This window comes from Arachis hypogaea, chromosome 14, assembly GCF_003086295.3.
Source record: "Arachis hypogaea cultivar Tifrunner chromosome 14, arahy.Tifrunner.gnm2.J5K5, whole genome shotgun sequence".
Classification (NCBI taxonomy): Eukaryota; Viridiplantae; Streptophyta; class Magnoliopsida; order Fabales; family Fabaceae; genus Arachis; species Arachis hypogaea.
The window spans coordinates 32764271-32789889 of NC_092049.1; the positions used below are offsets into that span (position 1 = coordinate 32764271).

At 39.8% G+C, this 25619-nt stretch overlaps 1 non-coding gene across 1 annotated transcript; it reads left to right on the forward strand.

Moving 5' to 3' along the window:
- Nucleotides 1-24789: 24789 nt before the first annotated feature.
- LOC112746449 (small nucleolar RNA R71) lies at nt 24790-24897 on the forward strand. The gene has a single exon (XR_003174332.1). It is a non-coding gene; the product is annotated as a small nucleolar RNA R71 (small nucleolar RNA).
- Nucleotides 24898-25619: the final 722 nt, after the last annotated feature.

Consider the following 25619-nt stretch of genomic DNA (forward strand, 5'->3'; position numbering starts at 1 on the left):
GCTAAATCCTCAGCTCATTATCATGGTGCAGCAAAATTGTCAGTATTCCGGCCTTCCTTAGGAAGAGACTACTGAGTTTCTGGCACAATTCTTACAAATTGCTGACGCAGTACATGATAAGAAAGTGGATCAGGATGTCTACAGATTATTACTGTTTCCATTTGCTGTGAAAGATCAAGCTAAGTGGTGGTTAAATAACCAACCCACAGCAAGCATAAGAACATGGAAACAATTATCAGACAAATTCCTGAATCAATATTTCCCTCCAAAAAGGATGACACAGCTAAGGCTGGACATCCAAAGCTTTAAACAAGAGGATAATGAATCTCTTTATAATGCTTGGGAGAGGTATAGAGGGATGCTAAGAAAATGCCCCTCTGAAATATTTTCAGAATGGGTGCAGTTAGACATCTTTTACTATGGGCTTACAGAAAAGGCCCAGATGTCTCTAGACCACTCAGCTGGTGGATCTATACACATGAGGAAGACAATTGAAGAGGCTCAAGAGCTCATTGATACAGTTGCTAGAAATCAGCACTTGTACTTAAGTAGTGAGTCCTCCATGAAAGAAGAGGCTAAAGCAGTATCCACTGAACTTAGTCCTCCAGAACAAGTTGTTGAACTTAATCAGCAATTGCTTTTTATAACAAAATAGTTAGTAGAATTTAAAGGGATGCTACAAGACACTGAAAAGGCTAACAAGAATGTGGATGCACAATTGAATCAGACAAGACAGTAGTTATCTAAACAGATAACAGAAGAGTGCCAAGCTGTTCATTTAAGGAGTGAGAGACATTGAATGTCTCAACTCAAGGCAGCAGAAAGCCAAGAAAGAAACAGCTAACAGAAGATGACCAAACCACTGCCCAAAATCCCTCTGAAGACAGTAAAAGCCTAGAGAGAAAGGATTCTGGCGTTCAAACGCCAGAAAAGGGTAAGAAATTGGCATTAAACGCCCAGTGGATAGCCAAGTCTGGCGTCCAAACGCCAGAAAAAGGTGGCAATATGGCATTAAACTCCCATACAGCACCCAATTCTGGCATTCAAATGCCAATGGGGGATCAGACACCTACAAGTGTTGATAACAACCCCCTTAGGCAGGCTTCTCCAACCACTTCTATAGGAAATAAACCTGCAGCAACTAAGGTTAAAGAATACAAAGCCAAGATGCCTTATCCTCAGAAACTCCGCCAAGCAGAACATGATAAACAATTTGCCTGCTTTGCGGACTATCTCAGGACTCTTGAAATAAAGATCCCGTTTGCAGAGGCAGTTGAGCAAATACCCTCTTCTGCTAAGTTCATGAAAGAGATCTTAAGTCATAAGAAGGATTGGAGAGAAACTAAAAAGGTTTTCCTCACTGAAGAATGCAGTGCAGTCATTCTGAAAAGCTTACCAGAGAAGTTTAAAGATCTCAGAAGCTTTATGATACCATGCACATTAGAGGGTGCTTGTACCAAGACAGCTCTATGTGACCTTGGGGAAAGTATCAACCTAATCCCTACATCCACTATCAGAAAGCTTGGCTTGACTGAAGAGGTCAAACCAACCCAGATATGTCTTCAACTTGCTGATGGCTCCATTAAATATCCATCAGGCATAATTGAGGACATGATTGTTAAGGTTGGGCCATTTGCCTTTCCTACTGACTTTGTAGTGCTGGAAATGGAGGAGCACAAGAGTGCAACTCTGATTCAAGGAAGACCATTCCTAGCAACTGGACAAACCCTCATTGACGTCCAAAAAGGGGAGATAACCCTGAGAGTCAATGAGGATGAGTTTAAGTTGAATGTTGTCAAAGCTATTGATGAGCGGATAATTTATACGCTTTTTGGCATTTTTTCTAGGTAGTTTTTGATATGTTTAAATCACTTTTTATTATATTTTTATTAGTTTTTAAATAAAAATCACATTTCTGGACTTTGCTATGAGTTTGTGTGTTTTTCTGTGATTTCAGGTAATTTCTGGCTGAAATTGAGGGAGCTGAGCAAAAATCTGATTCAGGCTGAAAAAGGACTGCAGATGCTGTTGGATTCTGACCTCCCTGCACTCAAAGTGGATTTTCTGGAGCTACAGAAGTCCAAATGGTGCGCTCTCAATTGCATTGGAAAGTAGACATCCAGGGCTTTCTAGAAATATATAATAGTCCATACTTTGCGCAAGGATAAATGACGTAAACTCGCGTTCAACGCCAGTTTTATGTTGCATTCTAGCGTTAAACGCCAGAAACAAGTTACAAGTTGGATTTAAACGCCAGAAACAGGTTACAACCTGGCGTTTAACTCTGGAAACAGCCTAGACACGTGTATAGCTCAAGTCTCAGCCCCATCACACACCAAGTGGGCCCCAAAAGTGGATTTCTACACTATCTATCTTAGTTTACTCATTTTTTGTAAACCTAGGTTACTAGTTTAGTATTTAAACAACTTTTAGAGATTTATTTTGTAACTCATGACATTTTAGATCTGAACTTTGTACTCTTTGATGGCATGAGTCTCTGAACTCCATTGTTGGGGGTGAGGAGCTCTGCTGTGTTTCGATGAATTAATGCAACTATTTCTGTTTTCTATTCAAACACGCTTGTTTCTATCTAAGATGTTTATTCGCACTTCAATATGATGGATGTGATGATCCATGACACTCATCATCATCCTCAACCTATGAACGCGTGCCTGACAACCACCTCCATTCTACCTTCGATTGAATGAATATCTCTTGGATTCCTTAATCAGAATCTTCGTGGTATAAGCTAGAATCCATTGGCAGCATTCTTGAGAATCCAGAAATTCTAAACCTTGTCTGTGGTATTCCGAGTAGGATTCAGGGATTGAATGACTGTGAAGAGCTTCAAACTCACAAGGGCTGGGCGTAGTGACAGACGCAAAAGGATCAATGGATCCTATTTCAGCATGAGTGGGAACCGACAGATGATTATCCGTGCAGTGACACCGCACCTAGACCTTTTTCACTGAGAGGACGGATGGTAGCCATTGACAACGGTGATCCACCAACACACAGCTTGCCATAGGAGGAACCTTGAATGCGTGAAGAAGAAGACAAGGAGAAAGCAGAGATTCAGAAGACAAAGCATCTCCAAAACTCCAACATATTCTCCATTACTGCAGAACAAGTATTTAATTCATGCTCTTTTATTCTTTGCAATTCATACTGATAATTATAATTGATTTCCTGACTAAGATTTACAAGATAACCATAGATTGCTTCAAACCAACAATCTCCGTGGGATCGACCCTTACTCACGTAAGGTATTACTTGGACAACCCAGTGCACTTGCTGGTTAGTGGTACGAGTTGTGAAAAGTGTGATTCACAATTCGTGCACCAGCTATGCAGCATCCAGACACATCAAAAGACTGCTTGAGTGTTGATATTATTGACTCCCTGGTAGAAGAGTTCAATATGACTGAGAGTCTAGAATCAGAGCTAGAGGACATTTTTAAAGATGTTCAGCCTGATATGGAGGAACCAGAGAAAAGGGAAGAACCTCTGAAGACTCCTCAGGAAGAGGAGAAGCCTCCTAAACCCAAGCTCAAACCACTACCACCATCCCTGAAATATACATTTCTGGGAGAAGGTAACACTTTTCCGGTGATCATAAGCTCTGCTTTAAATCCACAGGAAGAGAACGCACTAATTCAGGTGCTAAGGACACACAAGACAGCTCTTGGGTGGTCCATAAGTGACCTTAAGGGCATTAGTCTAGCCAGATGCATGCACAAGATCCTATTGGAGGATGATGCTAAGCCAGTGGTTCAACCACAGAGGCGGTTAAATCCCGCCATGAAGGAGGTGGTGCAGAAAGAGGTCACTAAGTTACTAGAGGCCAGGATTATTTATCCTATTTCTGATAGCCCCTGGGTGAGCCCTGTCCATGTTGTCCCCAAGAAGGGAGGAATGACAGTGGTTCATAATGAAAAAAATGAACTGGTTCCTACAAGAATAGTTACAGGGTGGCGTATGTATATTGACTACAGAAAGCTCAATACAGCCACTAGGAAGGATCATTTTCCTTTACCATTCATAGACCAGATGCTAGAGAGACTAGCAGGCCATGAATACTACTGCTTTTTGGATGGCTATTCAGGTTACAACCAAATTGCAGTAGATCCTCAGGACCAAGAGAAAACAACATTCACATGTCCATCTGGAGTGTTTGCCTACAGAAGGATGCCATTTGGTCTGTGCAATGCACCTGCAACCTTTCAGAGGTGCATGCTCTCTATCTTCTCTGATATGGTAGAGAAATTTCTGGAAGTCTTCACGGATGACTTTTCAGTATTTGGAGACTCATTCAGCTCCTGTCTTGACCATCTAGCACTTGTTCTGAAAAGGTGCTAAGAGACTAACCTAGTTTTAAACTGGGAGAAATGTCACTTTATGGTGACTGAAGGAATTGTCCTTGGGCACAAAATTTCGAACAAGGGAATAGAGGTGGATCAAGCTAAGGTAGAGGTAATTGAAAAATTACCACTACCTGCCAATGTTAAGAAAATCAGAAGCTTTCTGGGGCATGCAGGATTCTATAGGAGGTTTATAAAGGATTTTTCAAAAATTGCAAAATCTCTAAGCAATTTGCTAACTGCTGACACGCCATTTGTCTTTGACACAGAGTGTCTGCAGGCGTTTGAGACTCTGAAAGCTAAGCTGGTCACTGCACCAGTCATTTCTGCACCAGACTGTACATTACCATTCGAACTAATGTGTGATGCCAGTGACCATGCCATTGGTATAGTATTGGGACAGAGGCATAACAAGCTTATGCACGTCATTTACTATGCTAGCCGTATTTTGAATGACGCACAGAAGAATTACACAACCACAGAAAAGGAGTTGCTTGCAGTGGTTTATGCCATTGACAAGTTCAGATCTTATTTAGTAGGATCAAAAGTGATTGTGTACACTGACCATGCTGCTCTAAAATATCTCCTCACAAAGCAGGATTCAAAACCCAGACTCATAAGATGGGTGTTGCTTCTGCAAGAGTTTGATATAGAAATAAGAGACAAAAAAGGGACAGAGAATCAAGTAGCTGATCACCTATCCAGGATAGAACCAGTAGCAGGAGCGTCCCTCCCTCCTACTGAGATCTCTGAAACCTTTTTGGATGAGCAATTGTTTGCTATTCAGGAAGCTCCGTGGTTTGCAGACATTGCAAACTATAAGGCTCAGTAATGTCAAGCTATTGACAGTAAAGAAGCGCTTATTGGGAGGCAACCCAATCTTATCTATCTATGTTAATTACTTTTTCATTTCATTTTCCATTGTTATTTTAGGTTTCTTTAGGTTGATGATCATGCGGAGTCATAAAAATAGCTGCAGAATTAAAGCAGAATCAAAAACAGCATCAAAAATAGCACACCCTAGAGGACAGACTTACTGGCATTTAAACGCCAGTAAGAGTAGCAGAATGGGCGTTAAACGCACAGTCTAGCACCATTCTGGGCATTTAACGCCAGAAAGAAGCAACAAGCTGGCGTTTAACACCAGAACAAAGCACCAAATTGGCGTTAAACGCCAGAAAGGGAAGAAAAGTTGGCTTTAAATGCCAGAAACAGGCTGCAACTTGGCGTTTAACGCCAGAATTGCACTGTAAGGGCGTTTTACACGTCTAAATGGAGTAGGGATGAGAAGTCCTTGACCCCTCAGGATATGTGGACCCCACAGGATCTCCACCAACCTCCATCTCCTCCACTTCTCCTTCTACTACCTTCTTTCTTCTTTTGCTCAAGGACGAGCAAACCTTTTAAGTTTGGTGTGGAAAAAAAGCGTTGCTTTTTGTTTTTCCATAACCATTTATGGCACCTAAGGCCGAAGAAACCTCTAGAAAGAGGAAAAAGAAGGCAGTTGCCTCCACCCCCGAGTCATGAGAGATGGAGAGGTTCATCTCAAGGGTCCATAGTTCAGTGGTAGAGCATTTGACTGCAGATCAAAGAGCCATGAGGGAGGAGCAACAAAGGCAAGGAAGAGACATAGAGGAGCTCAAGAGCACCATTAGTTCTTCAAGAGGAAGAAGATGCCACCCTCACTAAGGTGGACCCGTTCCTTAATCTCCTTGTCTATTTATTTTTCTATTTTCGGTTTTGAGCTTTATGTTTGACTATGTTTTGTGTCTTTACTACATGATCATTAGTGTCTAGTGTCTATGCCTTAAAGTTATGAATGTCCCATAAATCCTTCACCTTTCTTAAATGAAAAATGTTCCTAATTACAAAAGAACAAGAAGTACATGAATTTCAATTTTTATCTTGAAATTAGTTTAATTATATTGATGTGGTGGTAATACTTTTTGTTTTCTGAATGAATGCTTGAACAGTGCATATTTTTTATAGTGGAGTTTATGAATGTTAAATTTGTTGGCTCTTGAAAGAATGATGAAAAAGAGAAATGTTATTGAAAATCTGAAAAATTATAAAATTGATTCTTGAAGTAAGAAAAAGTAGTGAATAACAAAGCTTGCAAAAAAAAAAAAGGGTGGCGAAAATTAAAAAAAAGAAAAAGAAAAAGAAAAAGCAAGCAGAAAAAGCCAATAGCCCTTAAAACCAAAAGGCAAGGGCAAAAAGGATCCAAGGCTTTGAGCATTAATAGATAGGAGGGCCCAAGGAAATAAAATCCACGCCTAAGCGGCTAAATCAAGTTGTCCCTAACCATGTACTTGTGGCATGAAGGTACAAGTGAGAAGCTTGAGACTGAGTGGTTAAAGTCGTGATCCAAAGCAAAAAGAGTGTGCTTAAGAACTCTGGACACCTCTAACTGGGGACTTTAGCAAAGCTAAGTCACAATTTGAAAAGGTTCACCCAGTTATGTGTTTGTGGCATTTATGTATCCGGTGGTAATACTGGAAAACAAAGTGCTTAGGGCCATGGCCAGGACTCATAAAGTAGTTGTGTTCAAGAATCAACATACTAAACTAAGAGAATCAATAACAATATTTTAATTCTGAGTTCCTATAGATGCCAATCATTCTGAACTTCAAAGGATAAAGTGAGATGCCAAAACTGTTCAGAAACAAAAAGCTACAAGCCCCGCTCATCTAATTAGAACTAAGCTTCATTGATATTGTGGGATTTATAGAATATTCTCTTCTTTTTATCCTATTTTGTTTTCAGTTGCTTGGGGACAAGTAACAATTTAAGTTTGGTGTTGTGATGAGCAGATAATTTATACGCTTTTTGGCATTGTTTTTAGGTAGTTTTTAGTATATTTTATTCACTTTTTATTATATTTTTATTAGTTTTATTCAAAATTCACATTTCTGGACTTTACTATGAGTTTGTGTGTTTTTTCTGTGATTTCAGGTATTTTCTGGCTGAAATTGAGGGACCTGAGCAAAAATCTGATTTAGAGGCTGAAAAAGGACTGCAGATGCTGTTGGATTCTGACCTCCCTGCACTCGAAATGGATTTTCTGGAGCTACAGATACCCAATTGGTGCAATCTTAATTGCGTTTGAAAGTAGACATCCTGGGCTTTCCAGCAATATATAATAGTCCATACTTTGCCCGAGTTGAGATCACGCAAACTGGCGTTTAACGCCAACTTTCTACCCTATTCTGGCATTAAACGCCAGAACTGGCATAAAAACTGGAGTTAAACGCCAGAAACAGGAAGCAACCTGGTGTTTAACTCCAAGAAAAGTCTCTACACATGGAAGCTTCAATGCTCAGCACAAGCACACACCAGGTGGGCCTCGGAAGTAGATTTCTGTACTATCTATCTTAGTTTACCTATTTTCTGTAAACCTAGGTTATTAGTTTAGTATAAAAACTACTTTTAGAGATTTATTTTGTACCTCATGACATTTTTACATTTGAATTTTGTATCTTCTACGACATGAGTCTCTAAACTCCATGGTTGGGGGTGAGGAGCTCTGCTGTGTCTTGATGAATTAATGCAACTACTACTATTTTCCATTCAATCACGCTTGTTTCTATTCTAAGATATTCACTTGCACTTCAACCCGATGAATGTGATGATTCATGACACTCATCATCATTCTCACCTATGAACGCGTGCCTGACAACCACCTCCGTTCTATCTGCAATAGCTTGAATGCATATCTCTTGGGTTTCTAATCTAAGATTAGAACCTTCGTGGTATAGGCTAGAATTATTGGCGGCCATTCTTGAGATCCGAAAAGTCTAAACCTTGTCTGTGGTATTCCGAGTAGGATCTGGGAAGGGATGACTGTGACGAGCTTCAAACTCGCAATTGTTGGGCGTAGTGACAGACACAAAAAGATCAATGGATCCTATTCCAACATGAATGAGAACCGACAGATGATTAGTCGTGTGGTGACAGCGCATTTGGACCATTTTCACTGAGAAAACGGATGGTAGCCATTGACAACGGTGATCCACCAACATACAGCTTGCGTGCGTGAAGAAGAAGACAGTAGGAAAGCAGAGATTCAGAAGACAAAGCATCTCCAAAACCTCAACCTGTTCTCCATTACTGCATAACAAGTATTATTTATTTTATGTTATTTATTTTTCATAAATATAAACACTCTTATCATTAATCTCCTGACTAATATTTACAAAATAACCATAGCTTGCTTCAAGCCAACAATCTCCGTGGGATCGATCTTTACTCACGTAAGGTATTACTTGGACGACCCAGTGCACTTGCTGGTTAGTTGTGCGGAGTTGTGAAAAGTGTAATCACAATTTCGTGCACCAGAAACGAAAGAAAAATAAAGAAAGGGAAGGAATGGCGCCAACCTCATGAATGGAATCCCGGGAATGAAAGTGGCGGGATTATAACAGAACTAGAAATACTGAGATCATAGCCTAAATGCTGCCAGTACGTTCTATAGAATGATCCATTTCTCCATTGGTCATTTCAGCAATTATCTATTGAGCAATATTAACATCTTAGTCTTTCTTCCCTAAAAATATAAATAATTAAGCAGAAAAACTTAGAATGATCCTCTTGTATAGGTTTGTTATGATCTTTTGGGTTCACAAATTTATTAACCCGAAACTTCTTAACTGCCAGCAATAGTAAATGAGAAAATACCATCAATAAGTGAATACAATTTGTAGATTTAGGAATTTTCTCACATTAATATAGGCAGAGAATATTAATCAAGATTCAAGAGCACTTAAATATATAAAGATGAATCTAAAATCTAAAAACTTCAATTCAATAGCAAAGTCAATAATTAAAATTGAATAATAGCGGAGAAACATGTGAGTTGAAGGTTAGCTACTACTCTTAATTTGTTGAATGCAATTCATAAGTAATTCACTTTAAAACAATATGGTAAATTAACAAGGAAAACAACGTCAATTCAATTAATAATAACAAAAAAAAAAGGCTGAACATAGAGTGGAATAAATATAAAGGATTTGGTGTCTTGTAGCTTTTCGAAACAAATAACTTCAATTATAAATCCGTAAATCACACTAGTTCTTAAAATCAGTAGTCATAAAGCACTTCTCTTTCAGGCCAATATGCCTAGAAGAATCCACACGTGACCGAGAAGAATAAACAAGCTACCAATTTCGCATAATCCGATATCACAGCAGCGTAAGACTTTGGAAGAAAATAGCTAAACCTAACAGATAATAAATCTAAAGAGTTATGAACTATCCTAAACGGATCTAACATAATAGGATAAGCGAATTAGCATGAAGCAGAAGCTGAAAACAAGAGAAAATCGAGGGTGAAAAGGGGAGTTTAGGGTTTGGGGGATACCTAAAGAGCAGAGGGGTCATCAGCGTGGAAAGGATCAAGGGGAATTTAGGAATTTCCAAATGAAACTGAAGTTGGCTTTGAAAAGAGTTAAGTAACAGTCAGAAAATGATACTTGGTTCTTGTGAGCTCCATTGAGAGAGAGCGGAGAAGGACCAAAGTAGGAGGAGCAACAGCGGAAATAGAGAGAAAGAGCGACGGTGGCACGGCAGCAGTGGAGCGAAGGCGGCGCGAGCAAGAGGAGCGACAGTGGTGGCGCGAGCAAACGGAGTGACGGCGGCGCAACCGTGACGTCGGTAGCAGAGAATGAGGGTTGGTGAGGAAATTAACAATATTGTCTCTAATACGCTCGAATGCAGAAAAGAGAAGGATAAAATTGTGTTTCTGAACTTGGAGCGGGAAGTGGGTGCGGGGTTGATGTTTTTAGCAATAAAAATCGATGGTATGTTTGTTGATTTTTATTTGAAAAAAGCAACGCCTTTAGTGTCTATTTTATACATTAAATCCACATCATTTATTTGATTTTAGAAAGCAATCTGGACGGTTCAATTTTATCGACGGAAAGGTTGTCGATATTTTAAATATAAAAATAGACGCCATGTCCGTCGATTTTAAAATAAAATTATTTTCAACCCCCAGTTCATTGACAATATGATGATAGTTAAAGGGATTTAATGCATTATCAAAAAATCGAAGATTAGGCTGTTGATTTTATTATCTTATTTTTAATTATCTTTTTTTAATATATCGACAACAAGCCGTCGAAAAATATCGACGGGAGAGATAGCCGTCAATTTTTTGCGTCGATAAATACGCTTTTTCTTGTAGTGTATTCCAGTAATGTGGAAAAATTATTCCAAAAATTAAATTGAATCTTGTAGTGTATTCCAGTAATGTGGAAAAATTGTTCCAAAAATTAGATTGAATAAATTAACACAACCTTATTGAGAATAGTTGCAGAGTTGACGACGTCGCTCCCTCCGACGGCCTCTAGTGTCAACGACGGTGCCAACACGAAGAACGGTGACACAACAAGAGGAGCTCCAACACAAACATATGGAGGATGGCCGCCCCAGCCAGCGCACTCCGCGACAATGAGAATCCGACACAGGTTGGCCCGGCGTGGCACACAAATGAGGTGCGGCAGAGGGCACAACTTTGTGCGACAGGTGGTCAATCCCCACAGACAGCGACATGATTAGAGCAGCGTAAACGATGATAGTTATGTTCACAAAGTTGTACGTGTGTTACCTAGTAAAAATAAGGTTACGTCATAATCATATTTTTAACAAATTCAAAAACCTAATTTTTAAAAAGTTGTTCAAGTTGGCTGGTAGGGTAGTTGGTTCCCTACACTTTCTCTTATTAAAAAGAACATGACATTAAATTATAATGTTATCTTTTTAAACATGTTTAATTATTTTTTAATATGTTTTTTATATAGTATTTTTTTAATACTATTAGTACTCTTTTTTAGTACGTTATAAGTTTTCACTATTGTCATTTATAATTAATTTTTTATTTAATTTGCTTTACATAATGAATCAATAATTCATATTATAAAAAGATAACAATAATAAACATAAGACTTATTTTGGTGAGCTTCTAAGAAAAGATCTTTTTTCGAGTTATCTACATTATTGTGAAAAAAGCATAAAAACATAATAAAGATAGAATTACTCAATAAGTGTGAAATCAATGGTAAGAAGACGGTTGAGGCTTTGGAGATGCTTCATTCTTCTAGATCAACCTTTCTTACTGTCTAATCCAACAGTGAGTAATTCATTCCATGGCAGGCCGTAAGTGATTAACACCAGGTCAGTGGTCATTAATCTCCTCTGCTTAGACCAAACGCCAGGGTTAGTGTGCACCCAATCTGAACGAGCGTGAAGCTCTTGCAGTCCATTCCCTTGATAATCCTACTTTAAATGCCACAGATAAGGTCGAATCTTCCAGATCAGAGAATGCTACTCCTTGGTTCTAGCCTATACCACAAAAGCCCTAATCACCCCGTACCTTGGCTGAACTGATGTCTCCAAGTCCCTAACAAAGTGTGGATTAGCCGTCTAAGAGATGTATAATCAAGCTTGTGGTTCAATACTATCCCGCCAAGGACTCGCATGAACCCATATAGAATGAGGATGATTGTCACAGATCATCCCATTCATAAGGTTGAAGAACGAAGATACATCTTTGAATAGAATCATACACGAATTGAAATAGAACAATAATATTATTAACCCATGAAAATCAGCAGAGCTCCTAACTTTAACCTAGGAGGTTTAGTTGCTCATAGCTTACAGAAAGTAATAGTGTAATTTGAAAATTGCTAGGAAAGATCTTAAACAAGGGTGATTTTCTCCTTTAAACACTAAACTAATAACTAAAGATTACAGAAATATGATAGACTAGACTTAGAGGTGCGAAAATTTACTTCTTGGGCCAACTTGGTGAGTGTTTGGGCTGAGCTTGGGGTGAATCTACGAGTTGGTACTCCCTTTTGGGCATTGAACGCCAGCTTGCTCCCTTTTGGGCGTCCAAACGCCACCCTGCTCCCTTTTGGGCGTTGAACGCCAAGAAGGGAGGTAGTTGTGGGCGTTTGACGCCCATTTTGGGCCTTCATTTCCAAAGACAAGTATGAATTATTATATATTGCTGGAAAGCCCTGAAAGTTAACGTTCCAACGCCGTTGAGAACGTGTTATTTGGACCTCCATAGCTCCAGAAATGCTTGCTTGAGTGTACGGAGGTCAGAATCTGACAGTATCTGCTACGCTTTCTTTGCCTCTGAATCAGACTTTGCTAAAACTCTTTGATTTCAGCCAGAAAATACCTAAAATCATCATAAAACACCACAACTCAAAGTAGAATCTAAAAATGTGAATTTTGCACTAAAATCTATGAAAATATAATAAAACTTAACTAAAACATAACAAAAACTATATAAAAATGATGCCAAAAACCGTATAAAATATCCGCTCATCAGGAGCCAGACTCTTAGGCTGGTGAACATAGATTTGTATAGCCAGATCCAGTCGGCAACTCAGGGGTGTTCATGTTTATATGGTAAATTCGTTCTTGGTCCCCGGGAACGAATGAATGATAATACTCCTCCTCGGGAGGGGTGGAAAAAGGCCAGATGGCCTGCTAGAGGCCTACAGCCTGGCCTGTGTTTGGCCTAACCTAGCCTGGTGATGCGTAAGCATCTTCTCTATCTTTTCCTAGTGAACTTGCATTCAAATTGTTGAGTTTTAATCAAGATTTAATTACCTTTAGCAACTATGAATGCTACTTTGAGTTGTTTGCAATTTCTATTTATTTCAGGTAGCATTCGGATGGATTTGACATAGTTTTGTAGCAAAAAACGAATAAAGCGAATGATGCTATCAACCCCGACCTCCTTGCATTCAAATAGGAATAACTTGAGTTACAGAGATTCAATTGATGTGATTCTAGCGGCATTGGAAAGCTAACTTCCAGAGCTTTCCAAAGATATATAATAGTATATCCTTTTCTTCCATTTCGCACGGCCACTTCCATGCCAAACTTGGATCCTTCCAAGTTTGGCGCCACCAAAAAGTCCCAAGGAAGAATACACACTGCCATCTCCACGCCGAACTTGAGTTTATTCAAGTTCGGCGCCAGCATCAACGCTCCAAGGGAAGTTCTACTGCCATCTCCATGCCGAACTTGAGTTTTCTCAAGTTCGGCGTGAACTCAAGAAAAGCAAGAGAAAGCAACGTTGCCTCCTACACGTCGAACTTGAAGTTCTTCAAGTTCGGCGTCAACCTTAATGAGTCAAGTGGTCCCCAATTCGTCTACAGGCATACGTGAATCAATTAAATTAATTTTGATTTAAACTTTTATTAGTTTTATAATTCGAAAAAGATATTATTTAGTTTTAGAAAATATATTTTATATTTATTAGGATTAAATATAAAAAGGAAAAGAATCAGCCCTTCGGGCTCTTTTCCTCTCTTCTACCTCATTCCGCAATTTACAGTTTTTCTTAATCCTTGTTTTCTTTCTGAACCATGAGCAACTAAACCTCCACTGTTAAGGTTAGGAGCTCTGTGTATTGTATGGATTGATAATATTACTTTTCTATTTTAATTCATGTACTGATTTATAATTCAAGAATTGTTTTCGTTCTTTATTTTATGAATCTGGGTGGAACAGAAGTATGACCTTGGTTTTAATTGAGTTCTTGTATAACTTGAAAAAGCTCTTTACTTGAATAACAGATTGAAAACAATTTCTCCTAAACTTCTAATTATCTGGACTTAACAGGATACATGACATATAATCCTCTTATATTTAGGTAATTAGGGTTTTTGTGGCATATAAACTAGAATTGAACTTCACCCTCTAATTGGAATTAAGTGACCAAGGAATTGGCAGTTGATGAAGTTTAGAGAAGACTAAAAAGGTCTAAGGAATTAGGGTTTAGTCACATATAGTTTGCTATGAATTAAATCTTGCATGATTAAAACAGTTAGTAAGAAAAGTCAATCCGGAAAATAGATATCTCTGAAGCCTTAACTGTTTCTCCATATATTATTCACATCAATGTTACTGCTTGCTTTCTGATATTCTGAAATTACTGTTTATGCTTTTGAACTCTCAAAACACCATTTTCTGTTTGTCTAACTAAGCAAATCACTTAACCATTGTTGCTTAATGTAAGACCCAGAACTTTTGAAAAATCTTATTATGAGCTGATTTCAAATTTACTTATTATTAGAGATTTTATTTTCAGAAATTATTTCATTAAGAATAATTAAATCAAGTTTTGATAATTAAAATGAATATTTTTCTTAATTCCATAATTATTGAGTTATTTTCTCTATTTAAATTATAACGCTAGTAGTTATGAAATAATAAGAATTTTATATGATTTGGACTAAATAATTAATATTTTAAAATATTAATACTACTATTTTGGAAAATAAAGAAATTAATTATATTATCTCTAATTCTTGGATTTGAACATTTTATTGAAAATAATTTGCAAAATTGATGAACAAATAGTATTTTTATACATTATTATTGTTGGATTTAAATTTATTTCTAATTACTATATGATTCCTATTTTTATTTGAAATTACAAAACTACCCTTAAACCTAATTTTACCTAAACCCTAATTTCCCCAATTCCTAACGTAACCTCCCTCACCACACTCAGCCGCACCCTACCCCATTCAACCCCTTCAACGAAAAGCTGCAGAAATAGAAAATTAGAAAGAAAAAGAAGCAGAAAGGAAGGAGAGGAAGAGGTCTGCAATCGAGAAAGAAGGGAAGGAGAGCGACGCAGCCACTGTGAGCTGGCCGCCGTGGAGCCCGTCACCCGCGCCGTTCGTCTTGATCGCCGCTAGCTGAAGAGAGATGCGATGGAGAGAGAGAGGGCCTGCGGAGGGAGGCATCGCCGTTCTGTATAGCCGCGCCATCTTCACCGTCCTTGGAAATCCATGAACAGAAGGCGCACGCACGGTGGTGGAGGACGGCGCTGCTGTCGCTACCGTTAGAGCCGTCGCCAGCTGCGTCGCCATCGTGCCTTAACTCGCCACCATTGACCTCGTCGCAGTCCACTACCACCGGAGCTCATGTCACCACCGATTAAGCACCACGAAGAACAGAGAGTGCGCTCGATGAGTGAGAAGGGGTGGAGGCTGGATTTTGTCGCTGTATTACTCTATTACTACCTCTACCGTACCCTGTTGAAGCTTCTGGAGCCGTTGTCGTCATTGCTGGAGCGGGCTGGAGCTCATCGCAGAAAGAGAGAGGCTAGGGCTGGCACCATTTTGGCTGGTAAGAACCTGCAATTGCTGCTGCTCTTGCCCTGTTCTGCTTTGTTCTGCCCTCTGTTTAATGGCTATTCTTGGTGCCTTTCTGTCTGCCAGAGCTGTTGCTATCGATTTAGAGTTTCCATAAACGCAGTTGTTTCCACTTTTAGTATTCATTCTTCTGATGGTTGGAGTTGCTGCGGAATGGGGCCACTAGAAGGGTGTTGCTGTTGCCGGAACCACCACCGGGACTACCGCTACATGGTTCAGTCACTTCTTCCTATTTGCGGTAAGCGTTTACATTCTAGTAACCCCTTTAATCGCTGTTCTGTTATATGTTGAGGTGTTGTGGCATTCATTATTATGAGGGTTAATCTCGGTTGTTATATGTCGTGATTAGAATTGCTGGGTTTACTGCGAAAGTGGCTTGGAGCTGAGGTTGTGGTTGCAGGTGATTTCAGGTTGAGAGAGGAGGTTCTTGTGATGCATTTGGGTTCTGGTTTCGACAAGTCAAGGTAGGGGCCTTTTCAGAAAACCACATTTTATGAATTGGAATTATTATATATGAATATTGATGTGAGAAATGTATCTTTAATTGATTGTATAAGTCTCATACAATTTTTGGTTGTCTTGGATGAATATGAATGCTTGTTTGGCTGGGTTATTGTTCGGTTTTGTGAAATGGACAGTTCTTGAAATGCTTCTTTAAAGTTAATTTGTAAAAGCTTTGAAATCGAGTTTATCCTGTTGGAAATTAATTTGAGTTTGAATTAATCTTCTTGAAATCTGAAAATGATGCACCTTGGAAACATCTTAATTTTGAATTGATTTGGTTTTGAACCCCTTGAAGAGGGTTGCGAAATAGTTTGGTTGGGACCCAAAAAGGGTGGCAAAGTCCAAGTTTTAGGGGAGATGCTGCCGAAATTCCTAGAATATCCGAGTCTTTATTTGGAAGTGTTATTTGGAAAATTATGAATTTAAGGCCTTTACCATTTTACTTGGGGAACTGTGAATTCAAGACTTTAATTATCTTCACTGAATCATTTATGAAAGTGATAAAATTATGCTTTGAAAAGAATCTTTGAAAAGAAGGTTATGCCTTAGCTTTGTTTCCTGAGAAAAGCATTATATTTTTGGGTGCAAGTCATTTGGAAGAGAATTATGTTTTAAAGCTGTTTAAAGGGTGGAAGGAGTTTATGTTTTTTTGGATTTGACTTAAACACGGTTTATGTTGTTGAATTTGACTTAAAGGTTTCAGTTATAGAAATTTTAGTGACTTTGAAAGAACTTGGATTTCGATTTACAAATTTCAATTTTTGACATTTTAGGGAAGGTTTAGAGTATTCTTTGAATTCTGGTTTAGCAAAACTAAAATGATCTCCGAGCCGCCGGAAACGTTTTAGATTTTATCATGGTGTTGGACTTGGTTTTGGTTTAAGTAAAAGAGATGGTTTTGGAAATGCGTTCAGAGTAGTTGATTATACGATTTGGTTTGGCTTAGATTCTATTTTTATTACTCAAATCGAGAAGCTAAGGTTTTAAAGACTTCAAACGAATTTGAGGAAGTGAGTTATGTTATTTGATGACTTGCATCATTTACCCTTTTTTGCCTAAAAAGGACTATAAAAGAGCATAATCTCATTTGAGCATTGTAATTCATGAACTAATTGATGAATATTATGGTACTTTGCTTTGAAATGGGTTTGTGCTGAATTTCAGGTGAAAAGAGCAACAAAAAGGGAAGAAAACAAAGCTGGGCTTGTGAAACTGGCGTGCCACTTGGAACAAATGCCATGAAATTGTGTGGGCGTGGCACGCCAGAAACTGGGCGGGGCACGCCAGTAATGATTTCCAGGGAAGCATGATTGAATCTTTTACATGGGCGTGGCACGCCAGGAGCTAGCCGTGGCACGCCAAGTCCATCACCCATTATGGGCGTGCCACTTGAACCATTCAATTCATCAATCCAGAAGGGACAACCACTTGGACGTGCCACTTGGTATCGAAGGCGTGGCATGCCAGCTTCAAACCATCACTTGGGCATGCCACTTGAAGACCCAGACGTGGCACACCAAGCTTAGGAGAGCCACATTAAAGTGGGCGTGCCACTTGAGTATCAAGGCGTAGCACGCCAGTAAAAGTTTCCAGAGAAGAGGTTGAGGGTCCAAGCACTTGGGCGTGCCACTTGGTGTCGAAGGCGTGGTACGCCAAGCTCTCATCCTCACTTGGGCGTAGCACTTGAAGACCCTGGCGTGGCACGCTAACACTAGAGAAAACCCAAGCAAAGCTGGGCATGCACTTGGTGTCGAAGGCGTGGCACGCCAAGCTCTCATCCTCACTTGGGCGTGCCACTTGAAGACCCAGGCATGGCACGCCAATGCTAGAAAAGGGCAAGCAAAGCTGGGCATCCCACTTGAGACTGAAGGCGTGGCACGCCAACTCTCATTACTCACCTGGGCGTGCCACTTGAATGCTGGGCGTGGCACGCCAGTTCTATTTCCCAGAGAAGTGAAGAAGGTTCTCAATGGGTGTGGCACGCCACACACTGGGCATGGCATGCCAGTTCTATTATCCAGAAAAGAGAGTGAAGCACATACAAGGGGCGTAGCACGCCAGACTGGTATGCGAAATTGTTACTCTGAGGTTGTAAAATTTATTGTTCGTTCTCTCCCTGGCAATGGCGCCAATAACTAGTGCACAATACCATGTTCCAAACATAACTTCACAACTTCGCACAACTAACCAGCAAGTGCACTGGGTCGTCCAAGTAATAAAACCTTACGTGAGTAAGGGTCGATCCCACGGAGATTGTTGGTATGAAGCAAGCTATGGTCACCTTGTAAATCTCAGTCAGGCAGATATCAATGGTTATAGAGTTTTCGAATAATAATAATAATAAATAAACAGAAAATAAAGATAGAAATACTTATGTATATCATTGGTGAGAATTTCAGATAAGCGTATAGAGATGCTTTCGTTCCTCTGACTCTCTGCTTTCCCGCTGTCTTCATCCAATCAATCTTAATCCTTTCCATGGCAAGCTTTCTGTAAGGGCATCACTGTTGTCAATGGCTACATCCCATCCTCTCTTGTGAAAATGGTCCAAATACTCTGTCACGGCATGGCTAATCATTTAGAGGTTCTCGATCATGCTGGAATAGGATTCATCCTCCTTTTACGTCTGTCACTACGCCCAGTACTCGCGAGTTTGAAGTTCGTCACAGCCATCCCTTCCCAGATCCTACTCAGAATACCACAGACAAGGTTTAAACTTTCCGGATCTCAGGAATGGCCATCCATGGGTTCTAACTTATACCACAAAGATTCTAATATCTCAGACTCGGTCCCCTGTATTAGATATCTAAGAGATATTCATTCTAGCTTGTTTGCATGTAGAATGGAAGTGTTTGTCAGGCACGCGTTCATGAGTGAGAATAATGATGAGCGTCACATAATCATCATATTCATCATGTTCTTGGGAGCGAATGGATATCTTAGAAGCGGAATAAGTTGAATTGAATAGAAAAACAGTAGTACTTTGCATTAAATCATGAGGAACAGCAGAGCTCCACACCTTAATCTATGGAGTGCAAAAACTCTACCGTTGAAAATACATAAGTAAAGAAGGTCCAGGCATGGCCGAATGGCCAGCCCCCAAGCGTGATCAATAGATGAAACTAAAGGTCATAAGATGTCTAATACAATAGTAAGAAGTCCTATTTATACTAAACTAGCTACTAGGGTTTACAGAAGTAAGTAATTGATGCATAAATCTACTTCCGAGGCCCACTTGGTGTGTGCTTGGGCTGAGCTTGAATGTTACACGTGCAGAGGCTTCTTCTGGAGTTGAACGCCAGTTTGTAACGTGTTTCTGGCGTTCAACTCTGGTTCGTGACGTGTTTCTGGCGTTTAACTCTAGACTGCAGCGTAGAACTGGCGTTCAACGTCCTTTTGCGTCGTCTAAACTAGGACAAAGTATGAACTATTATATATTTCTGGAAAGCCCTGGATGTCTACTTTCCAAAGCAATTAAAAACGCGCCATTTTGAGTTATGTAGCTCCAGAAAATCCACTTTGAGTGCAGGGAGGTCAGAATCCCACAGCATCAGCAGTCCTTCTTCTACCTCTGAATCTGATTTTTGCTCAAGTCCCTCAATTTCAGCCAGAAAATACCTGAAATCACAGAAAAACACACAAACTCATAGTAAAGTCCAGAAATGTAAATTTAACATAAAAACTAATGAAAATATCCCTAAAAGTAACTAGATCCTACTAAATTATCCGCTCATCACAACACCAAACTTAGATTGTTGCTTGTCCCCAAGCAACTGAAAATCAAATAGGATAAAAATAAGAGAATATACTATAAATTCCAAACTATCAATGAAACATAGCTCCAATCAGATGAGCGGGACTTGTAGCTTTTTGCCTCTTGAATAGTTTTGGCATCTCACTTTATCCATTGAGGTTCAGAATGATTGGTATCTATAGGAACTCAGAGTTCAGATAGTGTTATTGATTCTCCTAGTTCAGTATGTTGATTCTTGAACACAGCTACTTTATGAGTCTTGGCCGTGGCCCTAAGCACTTTGTTTTCCAGTACTACCACCTGATACATAAATGCCACAGACACATAATTGGGTGAACCTTTTCAGATTGTGACTCAGCTTTGCTAAAGTTCCCAATTAGAGGTGTCCAGGGTTCTTAAGCACACTCTTCTTTTGCTTTGGACCTTGACTTTAACCGCTCAGTCTCAAGTTTTCACTTGACACCTTCACGCCACAAGCACATGGTTAGGGACAGCTTGGTTCAGCCGCTTAGGCCAGGATTTTATTCCTTTAGGCCCTCCTATCCACTGATGCTCAAAGCCTTGGGATCCTTTTTATTACCCTTGCCTTTTGGTTTAAGGGTTATTGGCTTTTTGCTCTTGCCTCTTGGTTTTAAGAGCTTTTGGCTTTTTCTGCTTGCTTTTTCTCTTTTTTTTTTATTTCTTTTCGCTATATGTATATATTTTTTTGCAAGCTTTTGTATTCACTGCTTTTTCTTGTTTCAAGAATCATTTTTATGATTTTTCAGATTATCAAATAACATATCTCCTTGTCATCATTCTTTCAAGAGCCAACATATTTAACATTCTTAAACAACAACTTCAAAAGACATATACACTGTTCAAGCATTCATTCAGAAAACAAGAAGCATTGTCACCACATCAATATAATTAAACTAAGTTCAAGGATAAATTCGAAACTCATGTACTTCTTGTTCTTTTGAATTAAAACATTTTTCATTTAAGAGAGGTGATGGATTCATATTCACTACTTTAAGGCATAGACACTTAGACACTAATGATCATGTAATAAAGACACAAACATAGATAAATATTTAACATAAGAAAACGAAAAATAAAAAATTCAAGAACAAGGAATGAGTCCACCTTAGTGATGGTGGTGTTTCCTTCTTAAGGAACCAATGATGTCCTTGAGCTCTTCTATGTCTCTTCCTTGTCTTTGTTGCTCCTCCCTCATTGCTCTTTGATCTTCTCTAATTTCATGAAGGATAATGGAGTGCTCTTGATGTTCCACCCTTAATTGTCCCATGTTGGAACTTAATTCTCCTAGGGAGGTGTTGATTTTCTCCCAAAAATTCTGTGGAGGAAAGTGCATCCCTTGAGGTATCTCAGGGATTTCTTGATGGTGAGCTTCCTCATGCGTTTCTTGAGCTCCATGAGTGGGCTCTCTTGTGTTGCTCCATCCTTTTCTTAGTGATGGGCTTCTCTTCCTCAATGGGAATGTCTCCTTCTATGAAAGCTCCAGCTGAGTAACATAGATGGCAAATAAGATGAGGGAAAGCTAGCCTTGCCAAGGGGGAGGACTTTTCAGCTATTTTGTAGAGTTCAAGGGAGATGACTTCATGAACTTCTACTTCCTCACCAATCATGATGCTATGAATCATGATGGCCCGATCCACAGTAACTTCAGATCGGTTGCTAGTGGGGATGATGGAGCGTTGGATGAACTCCAACCATCCTCTAGCCACAGGCTTGAGGTCCAGTCTTCTAAGTTGAACCGGTTTGCCTTTTGAGTCAATCTTCCATTGAGCTCCTTCCACACATATGTCCGTGAGGACTTGGTCCAACCTTTGATCAAAATTGACCCTTCTAGTGTAGGGGCGTGCATCTCCTTGCATCATAGGCAAGTCAAACGCCAACCTCACATTTTCCGGACTAAAATCTAAGTATTTTCCCCGAACCATGGTGAGATACTTCTTTGGGTTCGAGTTTTTACTTTGATCATGGTTCTTAGTGATCCATGCATTGGCATAGAACTCTTGCACCATTCGGATGCCGACTTGTTGGATGGGGTTTGTTAGAACTTCCCAACCTCTTCTTTGGATTTCATATCGGATCTCTGGATACTCATTTCTCTTGAGCTTGAAAGGGACCTCGGGGATCACCTTCTTCTTGGCCACAACATCATAGAAGTGGTCTTGATAAGCTTTGGAGATGAATCTTTCCATCTCCCATGACTCGGAGGTGGAAGCTTTTGTCTTCCCTTTCCCTTTTCTAGAGGATTCTCCAGGGTGCCATCAATGGTAATGGAAAAACAAAAAGCTTATGCTTTTACCACACCAAACTTAGAATATTGCTCGCCCTCGAGCAAGAGAAGAAAGAATAGATGAAGAAGAAGAAGAAAATATAGAGGAGAGGAGGGAGAGGTGTATTCGGCCAAGAAGGGGAAGAGAAGGTTGTGTTGTGTGAAAATGAGGAAGAATGGAGGGCTTTATATAGGGAGGGGAGGGGGGTTTAGTTTCGGCCATATAGGGTGGGTTTAGGTGGGAAATTGATTTTGAATTTTGAAGGTAGGTGGAGTTTATGAGGTAGGTTTATGGGGAAGAGTGGATGGATGTGAGTGGTGAACTGGTGATAGGGAAGAGAGATTGAGGTGATTGGTGAAGAGTTTTAGGGAAGAGTGTTTATTGGGAAGAGAGGATGAACATTGAGAAGAGGAAGGAGAGTGAGTGGTGGTAGGTGGGGATCCTGTGGGGTCCACAGATGCTGAGTTGATCCTGTGGGATCCACAGATCCTGAGGTGTCAAGGATTTGCATCCCTGCACCAATTAGGCATGTAAAATGCCTTTGCATGCAATTCTAGCGTTTAAACGCCGAATTGATGCTTGTTCTAGGCGTTCAGCGCCCAGATGCAGTATATTTCTGGCGTTGAACGCCAGCCAGATGCTTGTTTCTGGCGTTCAGCGCCAGCTCTTCCTCAGTGTGCATTTCTGGCGTCTGAACGCCAGGATGCTGCTTGTTTCTGGCGTTCAACGCCAGATCCATGCTCTGTTCTGGCGTTGAACGCCAGCCAGATGCTCCTTACTGGCGTTTAAACGCCAGTAAGATCCTCCTCCAAGGTGTGATTTTTCTTCTGCTGTTTTTGATTCCGTTTTCAATTTTTATATTTATTTTGTGACTCCACATGATCATGAACCTAATAAAACATGAAATAACGATAAAAATAAATTAAAATTAGATAAATAAAAATTAGGTTGCCTTCCAACAAGCGCTTCTTTAATGTCAATAGCTTGACAGTGGGCTCATGGAGCCTCACAGATGTTCAGAGCATTGTTGAGACTTCCCAACACCAAACTTAGAGTTTGGATATGGGAGTTCAACACCAAACTTAGAGTTTGGTTGTGGCCTCCCAACACCAAACTTAGAGTTTGACTGTGGGGGCTCTGGTTGACTCTGTTTTGAGAGAAGCTTACTGTGCCTCTTTTCCATGTTTACAGAAGGATGACCTTGTGTTTTAAACACAAGGGATTCCTTATTCATTTGAATGACTAGTTCACCTCTGTCAACATCAATCACAGTTCTTGCTGTAGCTAGGAAGGGTCTTCCAAGGATGATGGATTCATCCTCATCCTTCCCAGTATCTAGGATTATGAAATCAACAGGGATGTGAAGGCCTTCAACCTTTACTAATATGTCCTCTACTTGTCCATAAGCCTGTTTTCTGGAATTGTCTGCCATCTCTAATGAGATTTTAGTAGCTTGTACCTCAAAGATTCCCAGTTTCTCCATTACAGAGAGTGGCATGAGGTTTATTCCTGACCCAAGGTCACATAGAGCCTTCTCAAAGGTCATGGTGCCTATGGTACAAGGTATTAGGAACTTTCCAGGATCCTGTTTCTTCTGAGGCAATCTCAGTTGATCCAATGCATTTAGTTCATTGGTGAACAGAGGAGGTTCATCTCCCCAAGTCTCATTACCAAATAAATTGGCATTCAGCTTCATGATTGCACCAAGAAACTTGGCAACTTGTTCTTCAGTGACATCCTCATTCTCTTCAGAAGAAGAATGCTCATCAGAACTCATGAATGGCATAAGGAGGTTTAATGGAATCTCTATGGTCTCTAGATGAGCCTCATAGTCCTTTGGTTCCTCAGAGGGAAACTCCTTATTGATCACTGGACGTCCCAGGAGGTCTTCCTCCTTGGGATTCACGTCCTTCTCTTCTCTTGTGGGTTCGGCCATGATGGTCAATTCAACGGCCTTGCACTCTCCTTTTGGATTTTCTTCTGTATTACTTGGGAGAGTACTTGGAGGGATTTCAGTGATCCTTTTACTCAACTGGCCCACTTATGCTTCCAAATTTCTAATGGAGGACCTTGTTTCATTCATGAAACTCACAGTGGCCTTAGATAGATCAGAGACTAAGTTTGCTAAATTAGAGGTATTTTGTTCAGAGTTCTCTGTCTGTTGCTGAGTGGATGATGGAAAAGGCTTGCTATTGCTAAACCTATTTCTTCCACCATTATTAAAGCCTTGTTGAGGCTTTTGTTGATCCTTCCATGAGAGATTTAGGTGATTTCTCCATGAGGGATTATAGGTGTTTCCATATGGTTCACCCATGTAATTCACCTCTGCTATTGCAGGGTTTTCAGGATCATAAGCCTCTTCTTCAGAAGATGCCTCTTGAGTACTATTGGATGCAACTTGCATTCCATTTAGACTCTGAGAAATCATATTGACTTGCTGAGTCAATATTTTGTTCTGAGCCAATATGGCATTTAGAGTATCAATTTCAAGAACTCCCTTCTTCTGAGGCGTCCCATTACTCACAGGATTCCTCTCAGAAGTGTACATGAACTGGTTATTAGCAACCATGTCAATAAGTTCTTGAGCTTCTGCAGGTGTTTTCGTTAGGTGAATGGATCCACCTGCAGAAGTATCCAATGACATCTTAGCTAATTCAGACAGACCATCATAGAATATATCCAGGATGGTCCATTCTGAAAGCATGTCAGAAGGACACTTTTTGGTCAGTTCCTTGTATCTCTCCCAAGCTTCATAGAGGGATTCACCTACTTTCTGTCTGAAGGTTTGAACATCCACTCTAAGCTTACTCAGCTTTTGAGGAAGAAAAAACTTGGCTAAGAAAGCCTTGACCAGCTTATCCCAAGAGTTCAGGCTATCTTTAGGTTGAGAATCCAACAATATTCTAGCTCTGTCTCTTACAACAAACGGGAAAAGCATGAGCCTGTAGACTTCAGGATCTACTCCATTAGTCTTAACAGTATCACAGATATGCAAGAATTCAGTTAAGAACTAAAAAGGATCTTCAGATGGAAGTCCATGAAACTTGCAGTTTTGTTGCATTAGAGAAACTAATTGAGGTTTCAGCTCAAAATTGTTTGCTCTAATGGTAGGAATGGAGATGCTTCTTCCATGTATATTGGAATTAGGTGCAGTAAAGTCACCAAGCATCCTCCTTGCATTATTATTATTTTCGGCTGCCATCTCTTCTTCCTGTTCGAAAATTCCTGTAAGGTTGTCTCTGAATTGTTGTATTTTAGCTTCTCTTAATTTCCTTTTCAGAGTCCTTTCAGGTTCAGGATCTGCTTCAACAAGAATGTTCTTGTCCTTGCTCCTGCTCATATGAAAGAGAAGGGAACAGAAAAATAATAATAGGGATCCTTTTTACCAGAGTATAGAGGTTCCCTTGTTGTTAGTAGAAGAAGAAAAGGGAATAAGAGTGAAGAAGAATGGATAATCCAAACACAAGGGTGAGGATAAGAGCAATGATTTGAGATGAAGAGAAGTGTTAGTAAATGAATAAATAAATA